Below are 11308 nucleotides of genomic sequence, written 5' to 3'. Positions count from 1 at the left end.
CCAAGACATTTGGGTCTCTATACAGCTAAAAATAAGCCTTACTGAGAGGCAAGGAGTAAATTGAAAATCTTCCCAAAAACATATACTGTATCTGTAGTTCTTACATTCTGTAGTTCTAGGTATCTTAATCTAAATTCTGATGACATATTCTATTTACATGATCAGAACTATTATACAATTAACATAAAACAAGTATTTCAGTTGTTTTAATTTGTGGTAATACAGTGTATGTATACTGTATGTATTAGAGCATTTTCAGTGTGTGTGCCTCCTATTATATACTAAGTAATACTTTATGCGAGCAAATTCATGATGTGATCAAAGCAGACACTGGCCCCAAGGACTCAGGCTACTGCAACCCTGAAAACCAGCCAGGGTGAGAGGTCAGAGGACTGGAAGCAAAGATCCAAGTCCCATCCCATTGTGTGACACGCCTCCTTCACCATTCGCCCCCAGAGGCTTAGTGTCAGTGTTAACACTTCAAACACTCAATATCTCCACAAAACACAAAGGACACACAACTGCTTGCCATTGTCGTCGTTTCTTCTAGAAAAAGAGATATGGATCCCTCCCAAAGGTCAGAGTGTGTTGAAGTTTCCCTGATTAAGTCATGCTTTGTTGTTTGACTTTTCCCAGTTGAAATCTTTACTTTTGGGAGGAAATTGTGTCGTTGGCTCAACCTTGTGGAATCAAATTAAATCAATCTAAAGCTCTATATGGTAAATGTTAGTGCCTAATGATAACTGCATTTTAAGAATATACCATATTTCGGGGAGATGACTTCAAATGGCAAGCTATGATTTTGTTAAATCCTGGATTTTATTCCAGAGTAGAAAGACCATACTGTGATACCTATACTGGGCACCAATATGTCCATCAATAAAACAGAAACACTGAAATATGTCTGTTTCACTTTACCAAGTAAAATAATCACAGGTGTTGTTTCCTTGTCTGCAGTGTGACTTAACACACCTATGGCATCATGTGCGACATCACAGCCACTGCTGGAGGCTAATCTCCAACCACTGGGATCTGATTTTCAGCAGTATTGACAGTTCAAGAATCAATCTGTGCCAGCTTCCTCTACTGAACCTGATGCCGCTCTCATACTACGCATGTGACTGAGCTGTACGACTCAGTTTCCCTGTGCTGTGTGCCTGCTTCTGAGAGGGTGAGAAAACTCCTTATTTTATGAGTCACTGATTACGGTCTGCACTCTGATGTCGGCGCTGTTAGTATTCTTTCCTCACACAAAACTGCAAGGCCACCCTTATTTTCACTGCAGTTTTATATCTCCTCCCTCTTTTTTTCTACAACTAACAACAACTATGAGTTGTTAATAAATATATAATTGCATGGTCAAAGAGTGTGTTTTCACGCAGCATGAAACCCGGTTTCTGCACCATGTAGAACGCGCTGCAGGCACTCTCTTGCGGGAAGGTCTCATTTTCAGCCTCCTGCCGTGCAATATTCAGTCTAGTCTGAAATCATTTGGGACTCATTTTAGGGTTTAGGACTTATCAAGTACGCTGACAATAATGGATAGCAAAGCTACAAATGAAACACAGCTTTTCACGTGGAGGGTTTTAGTGGCAGGCAACATTCAGGGCGCAGAGGTCCTGAATGCAAGCTCAGGATGTCACATAACACCAGAAAACTGGTTTATGGCACAGATTGCACCCAGTGCTCACAAATAGTACACTGAGATGCAATATAATTCCAAATATCATTCACTAAATTGCTTTTGAGTTAAGACAGTAATGTTGTGTCATGTGTTAGTGTATAAGATATTAATATATTTTTGTGGAGAATGACAATTTTGTTATTTGCTTTTACGTCTATATAGTTCATCACCTTAAATTTGAAAATAAGAAATAATTCTGAAGAGTTGGGTGATTGATATGAAATCGTATGTATTATTTTTCCATTTGTATAATCAGTCTGAATGCATCTCAAGTTGAGCTAATCCTGAAAAGAAAAAAATATATATATCAAGGACAAGGATGCACCTTCAACTGCATACTGTAGAAACGAAGAGCAGAATAATGTTACTATGGAAGGCTTTGGTGAAAGGATTCAAGGACTTAACAATTCCACATCCTCTCAGCCTGTCCTTCATCTCTAATAATCAAGCTTGGCCACAGAATATTCCTCTGGATGGGAAGAAAAAGCATGTCGCCTGTTCTCCTCTCACTCATCTTAAAGACTGCCAGTCTGGGGTCTTCCTCTTGAAGTCTTCTGTCACTTTTATGACTTCAAATGCTAGGCAAAGCCTTTTTTAACAGACTGGCGTGTCTTTAAAGGCAGATATCTTTTCTGTGCTACATTAGCATGAGATAAAGGGTAGCCCATCTATTGCAACGGAAACCCGGAGAAGCCTAGACCACAGACGCTGTGAACTCGTTTGTTGCTTGTGCACAAAAGGGCACCAATGCAGACCAACCAGTTGTGGTAGTGGAGGATATGGAACAACAAATCATGCACCTTGTATGGAAACAGATGTTTAATCTAAAGACAATTCAACTGTGACAGAATTATATTAGAGCAAACAATGGCTTATATAAAATGGAAACTGCCAATTTACTAGAACATAAATGTGTAAATGGTTACAAAATGAGGATATGTTTTAAGTCCAACCAATTGTCAAAATTATATTTGAGGAGTAATACTATTTTCAGGACACAAAAAACTTTCATGAAAAGCAGACTATATTTAATTTATACATGTACAGCATTACCTAATGAGATAGTTCCTTCACAATTACATATGGCGAGAGAAACCATTGAGTGTTTGCAATCTTTCTCTGTTCTCTGTAGTTAGGTGTTAGCATAGGGAGGTGCTTGCGAGCATTTTATGGCAGGCTGCTCCAGAGAGCAGGAGGCAGACTCTCTCCCTCCCTTGCAGTGCAGGAGGCCACCTAGCCACACACAATTACACCCAGAGCAAGGCAGCAGCCTAACCCGTACTCTGTCATGGGCCAGGCCTCAGTTAGATCTCAGCATGCATGCTCAATGATCTGTTATTAATTAATCAATCAAAACTAACCAAGGTAAACCTAGCTTTTTAAACAGGTCAGAACACACACTGTTCCACATTGGGGGTTTTGTACTCATAAAATACTGCACTCTGCTCACCAAGGATCCTTTTCTGAAGATAAGTGTGGATTCAAACAAGGCTTCTGATACTATGAAAATATGGCTGCTGTGCTGATACTTTATATAAAGTGTATGTTATTTCAACACACACACACACCACGAGCCATGTGAATAACAAAGGGTCAGGTGAATAATTGGATAGATTACAATGTGAATATGGCCTATATCACCAAACGAAAATATATGCATGAATTTAAATATTATGAATGAGTGTTGACAATTAACATGTTGGGTTAAGACATATAAGAAGTTTGGGCTTACCTATAAACTGGCATGCATACCTTTAATAACTTGTATTTAAATTATAAATTGCACATTACATTTTATTTCATGTTTGTATAACACTTTTAAGAATGTAGTAGGCTACTCTGGTTAGTGTCAAGTTATGTAGCAATCCACTGTAGCCTTCATCAAATGTGCAATATAAAACAAGAAAATTGGTAATATTAGGCTACTTACGTTGATGCTTGCGAGGCTGCAGAACTATATCCTCCCTGAATGTTTTTTGAAACTACAATAATATTATTTAGGCCTTCAAAAGTAAATCCACCGAACATAAAAAACATAAACCTGAACCATAATATCCCAGTAGTCTTACTGAGTAGGCAATGATGTTTCCGTTTTTCGACTATAAATCAATTTGCAGATCATTAAAGTCATTATTGACAACACGGAAAAATGTCCAGAATCATCAGCGCCGAACAGTAGGAAATCATGTTGATGGACCTGACTGTACATTCATGTCCACTGAGCGGCGCCGTAGTCCGCATTTTTAATTTAGACATGCGCGTGAAGGAGAGTTGGAAGCTTGAATCCTTCCTTTAGCAAATGCACGGTGTCATTTACGTGTTAAACAGTTGAACAATGATCGGGAGAGTGAACAACAGTTATTTAAAATGAAACTACAGGTAGGTGAAACCCACATACCATGCTTATGTCGAGTATACAAATTAAGCATTGCATACAAGACTTTATAAAAAAAGAAATGCACGATTCATCAAGGCACTGTACAATTTTTTTAAACATGGTGTCATCGTGGAGATAACTCTGTGTATGAGTTGATAGCGATTCATACACCTACCTACCTCCGACACAGTCAAACAGTAAGTCAATGTACCAATACACACAACACATTGCAATATTTTTTTTTTAAATAGTGGGTAATTCACGGTCCAGATTCAGCCGTAGGCCTATAAGACAGACACACTGTAATGTGAAGCTGATTAGAATTACTAGTATAGTGTACTTTACAGCTTTTATAGCCTAGTTTATAAAGTATATTCAGCATCATCAATGTAGTCACAGATGTATTGTAAGATATAATGTGTTCATAGACCCTCACAGGACAATATTATATAGTAATCAACAAAGCAAATGTCTCCTCACTTCAATCTATATTACTATAATGTTTTTCTCTCTCTCCCTCTCACACATAGCCTTCACTCTTTAGTAATGTTCATTACCTGCAAATCAGTTACACAAGTTTGAAACATGAGACAAGCCGAGAAACAATAACACTCCTTTCTACAAATTACATAGCTGGTGAAGGATTAGCATTGGACCACATAATCGTCCCCAGCCATATTATAGACACAATGGTCCGGATTTCACACTCTGAATAAGTTCCCAGACTGAAACTCCTTTGCACTTGCAGTACTTCGCCCAGTATACCAATAAGATAGCCCCCTATCAAGGTTTGATAGCTGAAAGAAAGCAAAGCAGGTTTAAAGCCCAAGCCCGTCGGGATGTATCCCGGGATGGGACCCTAACAGATGGGAAGTACTGTAAGAGGCGAGTCTAAGGTCAATCTGAGATTCAGTGATGAAGCCGTGGGCACCGCTCTTAGCAGTGTTTTTAAAGTTGACTTAACAAAGCAGATTGTATGGTCAGACAAAACTCAAGACCATATTGCAGCATTTTTTCATGCTTCCATTGTCTAGTTTGCTACAGTCTGTATTGCTGCCTGACACCAAATGGTCCAATAAAAATTGTGATCATTATGTTTGTCTGTCCATTTGTATAGCTAACCTTGATTTGAATGTTTCCCAGCTGATCCGTTCAACAGCAGGCGATGAGGAGGTTGAAGCTGTCTAAACATGTGGAGCCATACTGCAGGTAATTCATTGGTCAAGTCAATAAATGAACTTTATCTTTACATCTATGAGTGTACTTAACTGTGGAGTAGCTGTTGTTTGTGCTATTAGACCATACATAGAGTGCATATTTGGCCATTAGTTAACACTTCATAGAGTCTGTTTTGATAGGGTGTTGTTAAGACTTGTGGGACTCCTCTTGGTCCAGTCGCAGTACTTTTGTCCTGGATGCTGTAAAAACACTTGCTGTGGTTTGGTAAATTAACAGAGAGCCCCCTAATGGAGTAATTACACAGAGCCAAACATCTATTTTTCACCTGTGCTCTGCCATTACTCTCCGTCCCCCATCCACTCCATTGGAAGTCACTTACTCTCCTTACAGTGAGTTATCATTGACTGCCATTTAGGCGTTCTGGAGCAATTTGTCTTACTGAGGCTGTGGGCCGGCCTCATTGCAGTGAACAATCATTCTCCACCAATATATAAAACATTCATAGGGAAAAAAGGAGAAAGAATACAGCACAAACAGATAGTGGAGAGTGGCTAATAGATACTAGGAAAGAGACAGACAAGAAAAATAATGTAGTTGATTAACGGGAGAGGTAAATGCCGGTACCTTGGCGGTACAAATGTATAGAGGCTCTGCCATAGGACAAATCTGCCTTCTGGGAACTCCAGCTCTATCCGTGAAATGTGGGGGCTACGGTTGTTGAATTTAATATAAATAAACACTTGATACTACATAGCTACTTTTCTAATCATAAATCACACATCAGAATATATATATTGTAAAAATATATACACTCATTTACTCTCATTTTAATATAGTTGTACTCTCTTTTGAGATAGTCACTGAACATTTTTCATGAGACTGTAGTAAGGTTTTTGACAAGATATAGACAAGGTTTCAGTAATCCAGACTTCTTATATAATGGATGTACTATTCTAGCCTCTGACAGATGTAGTGTCTGTTTTCATTTCTTCTTGACACTTATTTTATCGAGTAAAGATATTGATTGGCTCAAGGGTCCACTCCTCTAGTTTTCCATGTCTAGATCAGTTGTCGACTTAAAGGTAAGGAGGGGAAGTTGCGGACACCATGGTCCTGAGAGCACTGGAGAAGGGCTCACTTTGAATCAAGCAGATAGGACCTGTGTCTACCGTGTTGTACAGTAGTAGTCACAATAGTACAAGCGGTATCATGATGTGGGTAGGAATAGGCTATTTCTCACATACTGTATGAATGGATATTGGCTTTCTTTTAAAACACAGACCATTAAGTTACATGCTATTTACATTTTACATTTAAGTCATTTAGCAGACGCTCTTATCCAGAGCGACTTACAAATTGGTATTGATAGCTTTGCTTTGTAAATGCCTCTGTTAGTTTAGCTTAGTAACGAAGCATTATTGCTAAAATTATAGACACACAGTGTGCTTTTTGTGGATTGTAAAACATACTGTATAACTTCTTGAATATCTTTTTTTTTTTTGAAAGTGTGTATTGTGGTTATTCAAGCAGCATACTGTACTATTCACTGTCTTTGTTGTGGAGGGGAGTCTGAAATTCAATCCAGACCATCAATTTTACCTTGGACCTGAACGGTAAGAATTATTACCTGCCTGAGAAATCAATCAACTTAAGACTTCCCATCATGTTACTTAGCTTCTTGCCACATAAGTTGAACTAACTATAAGCTAACAATCAGACTCAACATTCAACACAATATGTTCTGAGAACGTCTCCGGAAAGTTATAGCCTAAACGTTTGACATGGTAGGCAAGAGATGTCGCAGCTTTATGCATAGCCTGTCTGACATGTGTATCCCAGTCAACCTGGCTGCATTCCCCTGAAGGGTTAGTACATTTACATTACATTTAAGTCATTTAGCAGACGCTCTTATCCAGAGCGACTTGTGCTTAACTGTTTTGTTAGATTACTCACTCTCACGGCTTAACACAATGACAAATAACCATTCTTTTTTTCTTGCAGTGATAATCCGGACAATTTAAACATTTCTTACAAGCAGAAGTGAAACCATTAATCCTGTGAGATTCTTCTGATAAGTGGTAACTGTGAAGTAATGGCCATGTCGCCTAGAAAAATCAAAAATATGTGGACAATTAAAACAAGATGGACATTATCTGGCAAGTCCCTACTCCCCTTTTCTTTAGTAGTATTGTAATTGATCTGTCCCTTTGTTACTAAACTGAATATTGAGTCCTGGCTTTTTGTTCATTATCTGTGGATTTTAACATGGTGCATATTTGTCAAGTTCGAAAATCATGTAAAAAAGGAAACCAGTGATTATTTTCTTCACATATACAAATGCTGTTCTGAAGAAAAGTCAATTCTCATGTCACCTGCTAAAGTTTCTGGCTATAATGTGTTGACCTTTACAGGCACCCCTGTTGTTTAGTTATTTGAAAGTACTTTGACAAGCTGCAGTATATTACAGGAGTATATTGTATCTGGAATTAAGTCCATTCACATTTAATTGTCCTTAAAAACTCTGTCAAACTTTTGTTCTGGGAGTTTGCTTTGCCCTAGAAAATCAATGTGACATGTTTTGGGCCGGGGGGGGGGGGGGGGGGTAATAATCTGGTTCCCTGACCATAGTGAACACCCTAATTTCTGTGGCTTGGCAAAGAGATGTAGTGTGTTGAATTATGGTAATTAAAGGTTGAATTATAAAAGTTTGACATTTTCATCCTCAATTGTGTGAGCAAAAAGTGTATGGAATCATATATAAACTTTTAAGTTGATATTTCTAATTGCAAAGTACATTATATTAATTTCCTCCTACGTATGACAAAAGGTGAAGTGGCATCACAATTATAGTTGAAATATGTAGTCCTTCAAAACATTTGATATTATTTCACTCTGCTATGTTGACTTTAACATTATATGTGCCTCTGTTACTAACTGTAATCAGTTGTTGATATTGCTGTCCCTGAGTGTTTCATGTCATTGACAGTCAGATAATTAGGTATCATCTATGCTTCAATAACAATATAAAAATCCATTATAATGGATGGTTTTAATTAATGCCATATTTGATTATTAGCTCATTTAAATGTTTATATTATGGCACATATGCTAATATGTGATAGAAAGAGCAGAAATGAATTGTATTACCCTTAGAGCATAGCTGTTTTTAATTGTATGATTCCTTAACTGTGTATGACAGGAAAGGGGTTATTTCTGTGATTTATCCATCTGAGATAATGTTAGCAAGACTTTGATATTGCATTAAGATTGGGGAGAAGGTCATATATGAAGATGCCAAAACCAACATCAGGGCAAATTGCCCATCTGAAAGGACATATATTTTCACATGGAGGTCTTGGGAATGAAAGAACAGTGGGAGGTTTAATTTAGAGTTGGTCAACACAACAACATTCAGGTGGGCCATCCTCTGATCTCATAAGAATATATTCTCTCCAAAGAACCCCAAACTATCCAATTTAGATGAAATCCACATGTAGTTCATATTGACCATTCCATATTGAACCTGGAACGTTGTATTCTACATGCCAAATAGAGAATATTTTGGCAGAATCCCCGTGCCTGGCATGTGATATTCTGCATTATTTTGGCCGTAATTCTGTTTAGATCAAAGGGATTCAAGGGGCCTAAGTTTCAAATCCCCCAAAGCCCATTTTGGCTACTCTTTATTTAGCTCATTGGCATTCTGACACCATGCTTCTGAGACTTTGAACCCTCAAAGTTTGGAAAAGCTGAATCGCTTCTTTAAACACATCAGTGGGCCAGATTAAGGAATATCACTAAGCATCTTAAGGTTTTAGTGCAGTGTGGCGGCATGGTTTGGGCTTCTGGGGCCATTTACCGCCATATACTGTATTAACAATGGCTGAGAAAACAGGCCGAGGGGGGTGGAGAAAACTTCCCTCATGCTAAATTGAGTTTGGGCAACATTAAGTAGAGTAGAAAGAATGATACTGAAGAGCTGGAGTAAAGGTCAAAAAGAGTCAGTTGGATACCTCAGTGTTGTTTCAATGTTTTAGCTAAACTTATTTGTTCATTTTAAGTTTAAAATAAGTTAATTTCTAGGTTTTAAACATGTACTGGCTTATACCGTCTTATATGTTACTATAACACTACTTTGTCACTGAAACAGAGGCAGAAATTCAATGAAATTGATTTTTAATTGGCCACCTCCCTCTGTCAGGTACAGTATATCTCCAAATAAGTCAACACATTCACACACCTTAACAATTTGCCACATGTGAGTACCAGCTGCTTTAACCATGTTGGTATTGTACCTTTCCATTCAGAATTAAGTCCAAGCTATTAATTTACCTAAACAGATAGATCAACCTGTAGAAGTGTATGTGAAACAAAAGTTGTTTCTAATAAGTGGGATTTTGGTCATGTGCAAAGATTCCTCATCACAGACTCTTACACCCCCTCAATCTTATCAGCCCTCATGATTAAGATTTGGCACCTTGGACCACATTGTCTTCATTTTGGAAATATTTCAGCTGCATTTCTGCCACTCTGAAGGGAGATGAAGATAAAGGAGAAGAAGGGTAAAAACACACCCTGTTGTGTGAATCCTAGAGAAGGCCTTGAACCCTGCCATTCATCCCTTTCACTTCATCAGCTGAGTCTAATTGCCAGAGAGGACAGGAGACCCCAGGCCCCATTGTTCCTCCTCCTCTTTGGAGCCTGAAAAGTGAAAGGGCCGCTTTTGATCTTTTTTTCTGATTTTTTTCTCTTTTCTGTCATCCCCTGCTATCCTTTCCCTCAGAGTGACACACTCCTTTCAAACTGTGCCCCCTTCTCCATCCACGCAAAATAATTATCATGCTCCGCTTCATCAAATAATGGTGGCGATAGGAGGTCACGGCGGGGAGGGCCAGAGGTCTAGAGGAGTGGCACTAGGACGTGGTAGAGCTCCCAGCTCATCTTAGAGGCATGCTCCTTAGCTCGGGGTACCTTTTATGTACCTTGACCCCGCTTTTCCTTTGCCTGTCCTAATGAGACCCTCTCACGCGGCCAAAGCAATACTGGTCCTGTGCTGGCAGGGTTGGAAGGCCAAAGTACAATGAGACACAGAGCTATGCTGAGACAAGGGCGCATCTGTGCTGTCTTATTAAGCCTTGGAAAGGAGCTCATGCTTTTCAACGTCCCATAGGCGCTATGGCCAGATCTATTGACACCTACTTGTCCTTTGCGGTCAACACCTTTCAGAGGAGCAGCCTACACTCACAGGTTCTTATTAGGAGTAATTTTGGGAAGCTTATTTGGAGAGGCAACTGCTTAACTTGGTTTAGGTGTCCATGTGAGAAATGGCATAATCAGTGGGGAATTCAGAATAATGATGAAGAAAAATTTCTTGAGACTAAGAAGATTACAAAGGATGTCTAAGACCATTCCAGTCAGAAGAAAACTGCCCTTCAATTTGTAATAAACCCCAAGGATGCCCTCTCTGTATGGGTACTTACACACAAGCGTCAATCACTTTTTGAGACTCATTACTCCCTTGTTGAGATATAGAGAGCCTGGGTATTGTTCATCAATATTTAGAATTCGTGGTTCTACAAGCAGGATTAACTTGTGTTGAATCGTTGTGGAGTGAATGCAGAAATCAGCTAATTGTGACTTAGTGAATTATGTTATATATCCTGAAATTTTGAATAGCAGATTATGATCATTGTCATAAACTGCAACACAATCTAAATATTTATATATCTGTTATTTATGTAAGTCTTACTCAATGATAAATACACGGACATGGCCTAGTCCACTACCTTACTAACAAAATGGACAATGGGGGAATAGTTTAAATAGACAGAACACGAAATGACAAACAAACAAACGCAAGTAGGCAAACAAAAACCTTTAAGTAATCATGTAAAGCACGTGTAACATCTGAGCAGAGAGAGAGAACAAAGCGGAGCTCCTGTCAGAGCATCGATCTGCTCCTGAAGCTACACAGATCCACCGAGCTCTGATTGCTCCCTGCCTCTCTCCCCAGCGCCTGCCTCCAACTCTTCTCTCTCTGGATCCTCTCGGAGAATGTGCTTATTGAT

At 38.9% G+C, this 11308-nt stretch overlaps 1 long non-coding RNA gene across 1 annotated transcript; it reads left to right on the top strand.

The window, feature by feature from the left end:
• The first annotated feature begins 487 nt into the window (after positions 1–487).
• Positions 488–8157, top strand: LOC124036690. The gene is made up of 3 exons (XR_006838949.1): positions 488–577; positions 958–1171; positions 5205–8157. It is a non-coding gene; the product is annotated as an uncharacterized LOC124036690 (long non-coding RNA).
• The last annotated feature ends 3151 nt before the right edge of the window (positions 8158–11308 follow it).

Source organism: Oncorhynchus gorbuscha, linkage group LG01, assembly GCF_021184085.1.
Source record: "Oncorhynchus gorbuscha isolate QuinsamMale2020 ecotype Even-year linkage group LG01, OgorEven_v1.0, whole genome shotgun sequence".
Classification (NCBI taxonomy): domain Eukaryota; kingdom Metazoa; phylum Chordata; class Actinopteri; order Salmoniformes; family Salmonidae; genus Oncorhynchus; species Oncorhynchus gorbuscha.
The sequence above is the reverse complement of the archived record's forward strand: the minus strand, read 5'-3'. Positions and strand labels throughout refer to the sequence as shown.